Genomic DNA, 14,353 nt, shown 5'->3' with positions numbered 1-14,353 from the left:
TATTGTTTACTCTTCCTCGTAGCAGCCTGCCAGGATGATACTATATTGCAACAGAACCATTCCACTTCTTCACTGAAAAGAGTCATGCTGGTTACCCAAATGTGCAGCGTGTCATTTTATACAGCTTTCTTTATTGAAATTAAACTTGGACTCACTTGAAATATTCTCTTTCAAAATGAATGTTTTGAGCTGCTGTGAATTTTGTTTCTAGAGGTGGTGACAGGCTTTCAGGTACGTGCTTAGGTCAAGGCCCTGTTCATGTCACTTGTATAAGCTAATTCAGGGAGCAAATTAGCAAGTCAAGAAATGGGAAGTCTGAACTACTGTCAAAGCAGTTTCATTCTCTTTTCAAATAATCCAAAAATACCATTAGAGCATAAAACAGAGTATTCAATAAAAGAAGAAAGGAGGATTAGCAGCAAAAAAGCACAGCATAAGATATGAAACTTTGGAAATTATCTAGATATTGTTTGAAAAAACTCCTTTGATGGAAAGAAGATGAAGAACGGTATGGGATCCTGTCCTGCGCACCTGTAATTGATATGTTCCACATCCAATCATACACCTAACCCTAAACACCCAAACATGTCACAGTCAGTCACTATGTGGCCTAATGGATAAGGCGTCTGACTTTGGATCTGAAGATTGAGGGTACGAGTCCCTTCGTGGTTGAGTCTTTTTCTCACAGCACCCAACTTATCTTTACATACAAACTGGAGGCACACTCTTACAATACTCCTTTCACTCTCACTCATTTAGAAAGCCCAATGCAAACTGCACAATCAGTCACGTTATGCCTTCAGCATTGCTACTTTTCTGTCTTTCTGCCATACCAAAGTACCTCTTCATAAATGCCATGGATATGCAATACGTATGCAACAATATGACACGGCACAATCATTCTAAACAGAACTGTGGGTAGATGCAGTGCAGGGAGTGTGTGCGTGCAGAAAGCAGAAAGTATGCATGCGTAGAAGCTCTATGATTTTCTCCAGGAATAATGCTAATTGTCCCTCAGAAAAAATATAGTACTGGAGAAGAATCATAAAGGATTGACACAATTGCTGCCTTTGCTGTTGCCCCAATTGTGTAATCTGTCAAGGACTGGTCTCTTGCAGACTGAGGCACCTAGCTGCAATTGTGTGGTATAAATCACCCTTACAACCATTTTTGCTATAATCTTGAGATCTTTCTGAGATACTATCTCACAGACTTCTTATGAATGAGGAACTCTGAAATTGTCACATTCCAATTTGTACGTCTTTAAAACTCTGCTGGTTATTCAAATGGGCAGATTGTTTTTTAAATTCCTTTCTGTCTCTAGTTGTAGCTATATTGATACAGAGGCATAATTGTTAAATGATATATATTGGTTTAATTGAAATATGTTCGTAGAGGTGGTGATAGGCTTTCTGTGTCTGTCTGAGAGCAAGGACCGGTTAACGTCATTTTCCAAGAGCAGTTTGTTGTGAAAGGTATCAGGCAAAGGAGTATGTATTGTGATGTGGTTCTCTGACTGCTTCTGTCCACTTGCCAAAAGTTCCAAGGCCCTATGATAGCACAAAAACGGTAAGATTGAAGTGGTGGGTGCCGGAGGTTTAAAATGGTCAATTTAATTAAAGACAGAAAAGTGAAATGAATGACTGCAGAAATACTGTATGTGGCCATGAACTGAGATGAAAGGATGATTTTGGAACTCTGTCTTGCAGATTACCCTCAATGCCGCAATGGATAGGGCACTACTCTCACAGACCAGGGTGTGTAAGTTTAAGTCTATCTGAGGTGCACACCCTGAACTAATACATTTTTGCTGAAACCTAATCATATTGTTTACTCTTCCTCGTAGCAGCTTGACAGGGTGATAGTATATTGCAACAGAACCATTCCACTTCTTCACTGAAAAGAGTCATGCTGGTTACCCAAATGTGCAGCGTGTCATTTTATACAGCTTTCTTTATTGAAATTAAACTTGGACTCACTTGAAATATTCTCTTTCAAAATGAATGTTTTGAGCTGCTGTGAATTTTGTTTCTAGAGGTGGTGACAGGCTTTCAGGTACGTGCTTAGGTCAAGGCCCTGTTCATGTCACTTGTATAAGCTAATTCAGGGAGCAAATTAGCAAGTCAAGAAATGGGAAGTCTGAACTACTGTCAAAGCAGTTTCATTCTCTTTTCAAATAATCCAAAAATACCATTAGAGCATAAAACAGAGTATTCAATAAAAGAAGAAAGGAGGATTAGCAGCAAAAAAGCACAGCATAAGATATGAAACTTTGGAAATTATCTAGATATTGTTTGAAAAAACTCCTTTGATGGAAAGAAGATGAAGAACGGTATGGGATCCTGTCCTGCGCACCTGTAATTGATATGTTCCACATCCAATCATACACCTAACCCTAAACACCCAAACATGTCACAGTCAGTCACTATGTGGCCTAATGGATAAGGCGTCTGACTTTGGCTCTGAAGATTGAGGGTACGAGTCCCTTCGTGGTTGAGTCTTTTTCTCACAGCACCCAACTTATCTTTACATACAAACTGGAGGCACACTCTTACAATACTCCTTTCACTCTCACTCATTTAGAAAGCCCAATGCAAACTGCACAATCAGTCACGTTATGCCTTCAGCATTGCTACTTTTCTGTCTTTCTGCCATACCAAAGTACCTCTTCATAAATGCCATGGATATGCAATACGTATGCAACAATATGACACGGCACAATCATTCTAAACAGAACTGTGGGTAGATGCAGTGCAGGGAGTGTGTGCGTGCAGAAAGCAGAAACTATGCATGCGTAGAAGCTCTATGATTTTCTCCAGGAATAATGCTAATTGTCCCTCAGAAAAAATATAGTACTGGAGAAGAATCATAAAGGATTGACACAATTGCAGCCTTTGCTGTTGCCCCAATTGTGTAATCTGTCAAGGACTGGTCTCTTGCAGACTGAGGCACCTAGTTGCAATTGTGTGGTATAAATCACCCTTACAACCATTTTTGCTATAATCTTGAGATCTTTCTGAGATACTATCTCACAGACTTCTTATGAATGAGGAACTCTGAAATTGTCACATTCCAATTTGTACGTCTTTAAAACTCTGCTGGTTATTCAAATTGGCAGATTGTTTTTTAAATTCCTTTCTGTCTCTAGTTGTAGCTATATTGATACAGAGGCATAATTGTTAAATGATATATATTGGTTTGATTGAAATATGTTCGTAGAGGTGGTGATAGGCTTTCTTTGTCTGTCTGAGAGCAAGGACCGGTTAACGTCATTTTCCAAGAGCAGTTTGTTGTGAAAGGTATCAGGCAAAGGAGTATGTATTGTGATGTGGTTCTCTGACTGCTTCTGTCCACTTGCCAAAAGTTCCAAGGCCCTATGATAGCACAAAAACGGTAAGATTGAAGTGGTGGGTGCCGGAGGTTTAAAATGGTCAATTTAATTAAAGACAGAAAAGTGAAATGAATGACTGCAGAAATACTGTATGTGGCCATGAACTGAGATGAAAGGATGATTTTGGAACTCTGTCTTGCAGATTACCCTCAATGCCGCAATGGATAGGGCACTACTCTCACAGACCAGGGTGTGTAAGTTTAAGTCTATCTGAGGTGCACACCCTGAACTAATACATTTTTGCTGAAACCTAATCATATTGTTTACTTTTCCTCGTAGCAGCTTGACAGGGTGATAGTATATTGCAACAGAACCATTCCACTTCTTCACTGAAAAGAGTCATGCTGGTTACCCAAATGTGCAGCGTGTCATTTTATACAGCTTTCTTTATTGAAATTAAACTTGGACTCACTTGAAATATTCTCTTTCAAAATGAATGTTTTGAGCTGCTGTGAATTTTATTTCTAGAGGTGGTGACAGGCTTTCAGGTACGTGCTTAGGTCAAGGCCCTGTTCATGTCACTTGTATAAGCTAATTCAGGGAGCAAATTAGCAAGTCAAGAAATGGGAAGTCTGAACTACTGTCAAAGCAGTTTCATTCTCTTTTCAAATAATCCAAAAATACCATTGCAGCATAAAACAGAGTATTCAATAAAAGAAGAAAGGAGGATTAACGGCAAAAAAGCACAGCATAAGATATGAAACTTTGGAAATTATCTAGATATTGTTTGAAAAAACTCCTTTGATGGAAAGAAGATGAAGAACGGTATGGGATCCTGTCCTGCACACCTGTAATTGATATGTTCCACATCCATTCATACCACCTAACCCTAAACACCCAAACATATTGCAGTCAGTGACCATGAGGCCTAATGGATAAGGCGTCTGACTTCGGATCAGAAGATTGAGGATTCGAGTCCCTTCACGGTTGAGTCTTTTTCTCACAGCACCCAACTTATCTTTACATACAAACTGGAAAAACACTCTTACAATACTCCTTTCACTCTCACTCATTAAGAAAGCCCAATGCAAACTGCACAATCAGTCACGTTATGCCTTTAGCATTGCTACTTTTCTGTCTTTCTGCCATACCAAAGTACCTCTTCATAAATTGCCCAGATATGCAATACGTATACAACAATATGACATGGCACAATCATTCTGAACAGAACTGTGGGTAGATTCAGTGCAGGGAGTGTGTGCATGCAGAAAGCCGAAACTATGCATGGGTAGAAGCTCTATGATTTTCTCCAGGAATAATGCAAATTGTCCCTCAGAAAAAGTATAGTACTAGAGAAGAATCATAAAGGATTGAAACAATTGCTGCCTTTGCTGTTGCCCCAGTTGTGTAATCTGTCAAGGACTGGTCTCTTGCAGATTGAGGCACCTAGTTGCAATTGTGTGGTAAAAATCACACTTACAACCATTTTTGCTATAAACTTGAGATCTTTCTGAGATACTATCTCACAGACTTCTTATGAATGAGGAACTCTGAAATTGTCACATTCCAATTTGTACGTCCTTAAAACTATGCTGGTTATTCAAATGGGCAGATTGTTTTTAAAATCCTTTCTGTCTCGAGTTGTAGTTATATTGATACAGAGGCATAATTGTTGAATGATATATATTGGTTTGATTGAAATATGTTCGTAGAGGTGGTGATAGGCTTTCTGTGTCTGTCTGAGAGCAAGGACCGGTTAACGTCTTTTTCCAAGAGCAGTTTGTTGTGAAAGGTATCAGGCAAAGGAGTATGTATTATGATGTGGTTCTCTGACTGCTTCTGTCCACTTGCCAAAAGTTCCAAGGCCCTATGATAGCACAAAAACGGTAAGATTGAAGTGGTGGGTGCTGGAGGTTTAAAATGGTCAATTTAATTAAAGACAGAAAAGTGAAACGAATGACTGCAGAAATACTGTATGTGGCCATGAACTGAGATGAAAGGATGATTTTGGAACTCTGTCTTGCAGATTACCCTCAATGCCGCAATGGATAGGGCACTACTCTCACAGACCAGGGTGTGTAAGTTTAAGTCTATCTGAGGTGCACACCCTGAACTAATACATTTTTGCTGAAACCTAATCATATTGTTTACTCTTCCTCGTAGCAGCTTGCCAGGGTGATAGTATATTGCAACAGAACCATTCCACTTCTTCACTGAAAAGAGTCATGCTGGTTTCCCAAATGTGCAGCGTGTCATTTTATACAGCTTTCTTTATTGAAATTAAACTTGGATTCACTTGAAATATTCTCTTTCAAAATGAATGTTTTGAGCTGCTGTGAATTTTATTTCTAGAGGTGGTGACAGGCTTTCAGGTACGTGCTTAGGTCAAGGCCCTGTTCATGTCACTTGTGTAAGCTAATTCAGGGAGCAAATTAGCAAGTCAAGAAATGGGAAGTCTGAACTACTGTCAAAGCAGTTTCATTCTCTTTTCAAATAATCCAAAAATACCATTGCAGCATAAAACAGAGTATTCAGTAAAAGAAGAAAGGAGGATTAACGGCAAAAAAACACATCATAAGATATGAAACTTTGGAAATTATCTAGATATTGTTTGAAAAAACTCCTTTGATGGAAAGAAGATGAAGAACGGTATTGGATCCTGTCCTGCGCACCTGTAATTGATATGTTCCACATCCATTCATACCACCTAACCCTAAACACCCAAACATATTGCAGTCAGTGACCATGTGGCCTAATGGATAAGGCGTCTGACTTCGGATGAGAAGATTGGGGGTTTGAGACCATTCATGGTTGAGTCTCTTTCTCACAGCACCCGACTTATCTTTACATACACACTCTTACAATACTCCTTTCACTCTCACTCATTAAGAAAGCCCTATGCAAACTGCACAATCAGTCACGTTATGCCTTCAGCATTGCTACTTTTCTGTCTTTCTGCCATACCAAAGTACCTCTTTATAAATGCCATGGATATGCAATACGTATGCAACAATATGACACGGCACAATCATTCTTAACAGAACTGTGGGTAGATGCAGTGCAGAGAGTGTGTGCGTGCAGAAAGCAGAAACTATGCATGCGTAGAAGCTGTATGAATTTCTCCAGGAATAATGCTAATTGTCCCTCAGAAAAAATATAGTACTGGAGAAGAATCATAAACGATTGACACAATTGCTGCCTTTGCTGTTGCCCAAATTGTGTAATCTGTCAAGGACTGGTCTCTTCCAGATTGAGGCACCTAGTTGCAATTGTGTGGTATAAATCACCCTTACAACCATTTTTGCTATAATCTTGAGATCTTTCTGAGATACTATCTCACAGACTTCTTATGAATGAGGAACTCTGAAATTGTCACATTCCAATTTGTACGTCCTTAAAACTCTGCTGGTTATTCAAATGGGTAGATTGTTTTTTAAATTCCTTTCTGTCTCTAGTTGTAGGTATATTGATACAGTGGCATAATTGTTGAATGATATATATTGGTTTGATTGAAATATGTTCGTAGAGGTGGTGATAGGCTTTCTGTGTCTGTCTGAGAGCAAGGACCGGTTAACGTCTTTTTCCAAGAGCAGTTTGTTGTGAAAGGTATCAGGCAAAGGAGTATGTATTGTGATGTGGTTCTCTGACTGATTCTATCCACTTGCCAAAAGTTCCAAGGCCCTATGATAGCACAAAAACGGTAAGATTGAAGTGGTGGGTGCCGGAGGTTTAAAATGGTCAGTGTAATTAAAGACAGAAAAGTGAAACGAATGACTGCAGAAATACTGTATGTGGCCCTGAACTGAGATGAAAGGATGATTTTGGAACTCTGTCTTGCAGATTACCCTCAATGCCGCAATGGATAGGGCACTACTCTCACAGACCAGGGTGTGTAAGTTTAAGTCTATCTGAGGTGCACACCCTGAACTAATACATTTTTGCTGAAACCTAGTCATATTGTTTACTCTTCCTCGTAGCAGCTTGCCAGGGTGATAGTATATTGCAACAGAACCATTCCACTTCTTCACTGAAAAGTGTCATGCTGGTTACCCAAATGTGCAGCGTGTCATTTTATACAGCTTTCTTTATTGAAATTAAACTTGGACTCACTTGAAATATTCTTTTTCAAAATGAATGTTTTGAGCTGCTGTGAATTTTATTTCTAGAGGTGGTGACAGGCTTTCAGGTACGTGCTTAGGTCAAGGCCCTGTTCATGTCACTTGTATAAGCTAATTCAGGGAGCAAATTAGCAAGTCAAGAAATGGGAAGTCTGAACTACTGTCAAAGCAGTTTCATTCTCTTTTCAAATAATCCAAAAATACCATTGCAGCATAAAACAGAGTATTCAATAAAAGAAGAAAGGAGGATTAACGGCAAAAAAGCACAGCATAAAATATGAAACTTTAGAAATTATCTAGATATTGTTTGAAAAAACTCCTTTGATGGAAAGAAGATGAAGAACGGTATGGGATCCTGACCTGCGCAACTGTAATTGATATGTTCCACATCCATTCATACCACCTAACCCTAAACACCCAAACATGTTGCAGACAGTGACCATGTGGCCTAATGGATAAGGCATCTGACTTCAGATCAGAAGATTGAGGGTTTGAGTCCCTTTGTGGTTGAATCTTTTTCTCACAGCACCCAACTTATCTTTACATACAAAATGGAAACACACTCTTACAATACTCCTTTCACTCTCACTAATTAAGAAAGCCCAATGCAAACTGCACAATCAGTCACGTTATGCCTTCAGCATTGCTACTTTTCTGTCTTTCTGCCATAACAAAGTACCTCTTCATAAATGCCACGGATATGCAATACGTATACAACAATATGACATGGCACAATCATTCTTAACAGAACTGTGGGTAGATTCAGTGCAGGGAGTGTGTGCGTGCAGAAAGCAGAAACTATGCATGCGTAGAAACTCTATGATTTTCTCCAGGAATAATGCAAATTGTCCCTCAGAAAAAGTATAGTACTAGAGAAGAATCATAAAGGATTGACACAATTGCTGCCTTTGCTGTTGCCCCAGTTGTGTAATCTGTCAAGGACTGGTCTCTTGCAGATTGTGGCACCTAGTTGCAATTGTGTGGTAAAAATCACACTTACAACCATTTTTGCTATAAACTTGAGATGTTTCTGAGATACTATCTCACAGACTTCTTATGAATGAGGAACTCTGAAATTGTCACATTCCAATTTGTACGTCCTTAAAACTATGCTGGTTATTCAAATGGGCAGATTGTTTTTTAAATTCCTTTCTGTCTCGAGTTGTAGTTATATTGATACAGAGGCATAATTGTTGAATGATATATATTGGTTTGATTGAAATATGTTCGTAGAGGTGGTGATAGGCTTTCTGTGTCTGTCTGAGAGCAAGGACCGGTTAACGTCTTTTTCCAAGAGCAATTTGTTGTGAAAGGTATCAGGCAAAGGAGTATGTATTGTGATGTGGTTCTCTAACTGCTTCTGTCCACTTGCCAAAAGTTCCAAGGCACTATGATAGCACAAAAACGGTAAGATTGAAGTGGTGGGTGCCGGAGGTTTAAAATGGTCAGTTTAATTAAAGACAGAAAAGTGAAACGAATGACTGCAGAAATACTGTATGTGGCCATGAACTGAGATGAAAGGATGATTTTGGAACTCTGTCTTGCAGATTACCCTCAATGCCGCAATGGATAGGGCACTACTCTCACAGACCAGGGTGTGTAAGTTTAAGTCTATCTGAGGTGCACACCCTGAACTAATACATTTTTGCTGAAACCTAATCATATTGTTTACTCTTCCTCGTAGCAGCTTGCCAGGGTGATAGTATATTGCAACAGAACCATTCCACTTCTTCACTGAAAAGAGTCATGCTGGTTACCCAAATGTGCAGCGTGTCATTTTATACAGCTTTCTTTATTGAAATTAAACTTGGACTCACTTGAAATATTCTCTTTCAAAATGAATGTTTTGAGCTGCTGTGAATTTTATTTTTAGAGGTGGTGACAGGCTTTCAGGTACGTGCTTAGGTCAAGGCCCTGTTCATGTCACTTGTATAAGCTAATGCAGGGAGCAAATTAGCAAGTCAAGAAATGGGAAGTCTGAACTACTGTCAAAGCAGTTTCATTCTCTTTTCAAATAATCCAAAAATACCATTGCAGCATAAAACAGAGTATTCAATAAAAGAAGAAAGGAGGATTAACGGCAAAAAAGCACAGCATAAGATATGAAACTTTGGAAATTATCTAGATATTGTTTGAAAAAACTCCTTTGATGGAAAGAAGATGAAGAACGGTATGGGATCCTGTCCTGCACACCTGTAATTGATATGTTCCACATCCATTCATTCCACCTAACCCTAAACACCCAAACATATTGCAGTCAGTGACCATGTGGCCTAATGTATAAGGCATCTGACTTCAGATCAGAAGATTGAGGGTTTGAGTCCCTTTGTGGTTGAATCTTTTTCTCACAGCACCCAACTTATCTTTACATACAAACTGGAAACACACTCTTACAATACTCCTTTCACTCTCACTCATTAAGAAAGCCCAATGCAAACTGCACAATCAGTCACGTTATGCCTTCAGCATTGCTACTTTTCTGTCTTTCTGCCATACCAAAGTACCTCTTCATAAATGCCACGGATATGCAATACGTATACAACAATATGACATGGCACAATCATTCTTAACAGAACTGTGGGTAGATGCAGTGCAGGGAGTGTGTGCGTGCAGAAAGCAGAAACTATGCATGCGTAGAAACTCTATGATTTTCTCCAGGAATAATGCAAATTATCCCTCAGAAAAAGTATAGTACTAGAGAAGAATCATAAAGGATTGACACAATTGCTGCCTTTGCTGTTGTCCCAGTTGTGTAATCTGTCAAGGACTGGTCTCTTGCAGATTGAGGCACCTAGTTGCAATTGTGTGGTATAAATCACCCTTACAACCATTTTTGCTATAAACTTGAGATCTTTCTGAGATACTATCTCACAGACTTCTTATGAATGAGGAACTCTGAAATTGTCACATTCCAATTTGTACGTCCTTAAAACTATGCTGGTTATTCAAATGGGCAGATTGTTTTTTAAATTCCTTTCTGTCTCGAGTTGTAGTTATATTGATACAGTGGCATAATTGTTGAATGATATATATTGGTTTGATTGAAATATGTTCGTAGAGGTGGTGATAGGCTTTCTGTGTCTGTCTGAGAGCAAGGACCGGTTAACGTCTTTTTCCAAGAGCAGTTTGTTGTGAAAGGTATCAGGCAAAGGAGTATGTATTGTGATGTGGTTCTCTGACTGCTTCTGTCCACATGCCAAAAGTTCCAAGGCCCTATGATAGAACAAAAACTGTAAGATTGAAGTGGTGGGTGCCGGAGGTTTAAAATGGTCATTTTAATTAAAGACAGAAAAGTGAAACGAATGACTGCAGAAGTACTGTATGTGGCCATGAACTGAGATGAAAGGATGATTTTGGAACTCTGTCTTGCAGATTACCCTCAATGCCGCAATGGAGAGGGCACTACTCTCACAGACCAGAGTGTGTAAGTTTAAGTCTATCTGAGGTGCACACCCTGAACTAATACATTTTTAATGAAACCTAATCATATTGTTTTACTCTTCCTTGTAGCTTCTTGCCAGGGTGATAGTATATTGCAACAGAACCATTCCACTTCTTCACTGAAAAGAGTCATGCTGGTTACCCAAATGTGCAGCGTGTCATTTTATACAGCTTTCTTTATTGAAATTAAACTTGGACTCACTTGAAATATTCTCTTTCACAATGAATGTTCTGAGCTGCTGTGAATTTTATTTCTAGAGGTGGTGACAGGCTTTCAGGTACGTGCTTAGGTCAAGGCCCTGTTCATGTCACTTGTATAAGCTAATTCAGGGAGCAAATTAGCAAGTCAAGAAATGGGAAGTCTGAAATACTGTCAAAGCAGTTTCATTCTCTTTTCAAATAATCCAAAAATACCATTGCAGCATAAAACAGAGTATTCAATAAAAGAAGAAAGGAGGATTAACGGCAAAAAAGCACATCATAAGATATGAAACTTTGGAAATTATCTAGATATTGTTTGAAAAAACTCCTTTGATGGAAAGAAGATGAAGAACGGTGTGGGATCCTGACCTGCGCAACTGTAATTGATATGTTCCACATCCAATCATACACCTAACCCTAAACACCCAAACATATTGCAGTCAGTGACCATGTGGCCTAATGGATAAAGCATCTGACTTCATATCAGAAGATTGAGGGTTTGAGTCCCTTTGTGGTTGAATCTTTTTCTCACAGCACCCAACTTATCTTTACATACAAACTGGAAACACACTCTTACAATACTCCTTTCACTCTCACTCATTAAGAAAGCCCAATGCAAACTGCACAATCAGTCACGTTATGCCTTCAGCATTGCTACTTTTCTGTCTTTCTGCCATACCAAAGTACCTCTTCATAAATGCCACGGATATGCAATAGGTATACAACAATATGACATGGCACAATCATTCTTAACAGAACTGTGGGTAGATTCAGTGCAGGGAGTGTGTGCGTGCAGAAAGCAGAAACTATGCATGCGTAGAAACTCTATGATTTTCTCCAGGAATAATGCAAATTGTCCCTCAGAAAAAGTATAGTACTAGAGAAGAATTATAAAGGATTGACACAATTGCTGCCTTTGCTGTTGCCCCAGTTGTGTAATCTGTCAAGGACTGGTCTCTTGCAGATTGTGGCACCTAGTTGCAATTGTGTGGTAAAAATCACACTTACAACCATTTTTGCTATAAACTTGAGATGTTTCTGAGATACCATCTCACAGACTTCTTATGAATGAGGAACTCTGAAATTGTCACATTCCAATTTGTACGTCCTTAAAACTCTGCTGGTTATTCAAATGGGCAGATTGTTTTTTAAATTCCTTTCTGTCTCGAGTTGTAGTTATATTGATACAGAGGCATAATTGTTGAATGATATATATTGGTTTGACGGAAATATGTTCGTAGAGGTGGTGATAGGCTTTCTGTGTCTGTCTGAGAGCAAGGACCGGTTAACGTCTTTTTCCAAGAGCAGTTTGTTGTGAAAGGTATCAGGCAAAGGAGTATGTATTGTGATGTGGTTCTCTGACTGATTTTGTCCACTTGCCAAAAGTTCCAAGGCCCTATGATAGCACAAAAACGGTAAGATTGAAGTGGTGGGTGCCGGAGGTTTAAAATGGTCATTTTAATTAAAGACAGAAAAGTGAAACGAATGACTGCAGAAATACTGTATGTGGCCATGAACTGAGATGAAAGGATGATTTTGGAACTCTGTCTTGCAGATTACCCTCAATGCCGCAATGGATAGGGCACTACTCTCACAGACCAGGGTGTGTAAGTTTAAGTCTATCTGAGGTGCACACCCTGAACTAATACATTTTTGCTGAAACCTAATCATATTGTTTACTCTTCCTCGTAGCAGCCTGCCAGGATGATAGTATATTGCAACAGAACCATTCCACTTCTTCACTGAAAAGAGTCATGCTGGTTACCCAAATGTGCAGCGTGTCATTTTATACAGCTTTCTTTATTGAAATTAAACTTGGACTCACTTGAAATATTCTCTTTCAAAATGAATGTTTTGAGCTGCTGTGAATTTTGTTTCTAGAGGTGGTGACAGGCTTTCAGGTACGTGCTTAGGTCAAGGCCCTGTTCATGTCACTTGTATAAGCTAATTCAGGGAGCAAATTAGCAAGTCAAGAAATGGGAAGTCTGAACTACTGTCAAAGCAGTTTCATTCTCTTTTCAAATAATCCAAAAATACCATTAGAGCATAAAACAGAGTATTCAATAAAAGAAGAAAGGAGGATTAGCAGCAAAAAAGCACAGCATAAGATATGAAACTTTGGAAATTATCTAGATATTGTTTGAAAAAACTCCTTTGATGGAAAGAAGATGAAGAACGGTATGGGATCCTGTCCTGCGCACCTGTAATTGATATGTTCCACATCCAATCATACACCTAACCCTAAACACCCAAACATATCACAGTCAGTCACTATGTGGCCTAATGGATAAGGCGTCTGACTTTGGATCTGAAGATTGAGGGTACGAGTCTCTTCGTGGTTGAGTCTTTTTCTCACAGCACCCAACTTATCTTTACATACAAACTGGAGGCACACTCTTACAATACTCCTTTCACTCTCACTCATTTAGAAAGCCCAATGCAAACTGCACAATCAGTCACGTTATGCCTTCAGCATTGCTACTTTTCTGTCTTTCTGCCATACCAAAGTACCTCTTCATAAATGCCATGGATATGCAATACGTATGCAACAATATGACACAGCACAATCATTCTTAACAGAACTGTGGGTAGATGCAGTGCAGGGAGTGTGTGCGTGCAGAAAGCAGAAACTATGCATGCGTAGAAGCTCTATGATTTTCTCCAGGAATAATGCTAATTGTCCCTCAGAAAAAATATAGTACTGGAGAAGAATCATAAAGGATTGACACAATTGCTGCCTTTGCTGTTGCCCCAATTGTGTAATCTGTCAAGGACTGGTCTCTTGCAGACTGAGGCACCTAGTTGCAATTGTGTGGTATAAATCACCCTTACAACCATTTTTGCTATAATCTTGAGATCTTTCTGAGATACTATCTCACAGACTTCTTATGAATGAGGAACTCTGAAATTGTCACATTCCAATTTGTACGTCCTTAAAACTATGCTGGTTATTCAAATGAGCAGATTGCTTTTTAAATTCCTTTCTGTCTCGAGTTGTAGTTATATTGATACAGAGGCATAATTGTTGAATGATATATATTGGTTTGATTGAAATATGTTCGTAGAGGTGGTGATAGGCTTTCTGTGTCTGTCTGAGAGCAAGGACCGGTTAACGTCTTTTTCCAAGAGCAGTTTGTTGTGAAAGGTATCAGGCAAAGGAGTATGTATTGTGATGTGGTTCTCTGACTGATTCTGTCCACTTGCCAAAAGTTCCAAGGCCCTATGATAGCACAAAAACTGTAAGATTGAAGTGGTGGGTGCC

Source organism: Pleurodeles waltl, chromosome 4_1 (genome assembly GCF_031143425.1).
Source record: "Pleurodeles waltl isolate 20211129_DDA chromosome 4_1, aPleWal1.hap1.20221129, whole genome shotgun sequence".
NCBI lineage: Eukaryota > Metazoa > Chordata > Amphibia > Caudata > Salamandridae > Pleurodeles > Pleurodeles waltl.
This window is presented reverse-complemented; position numbering follows the sequence as displayed.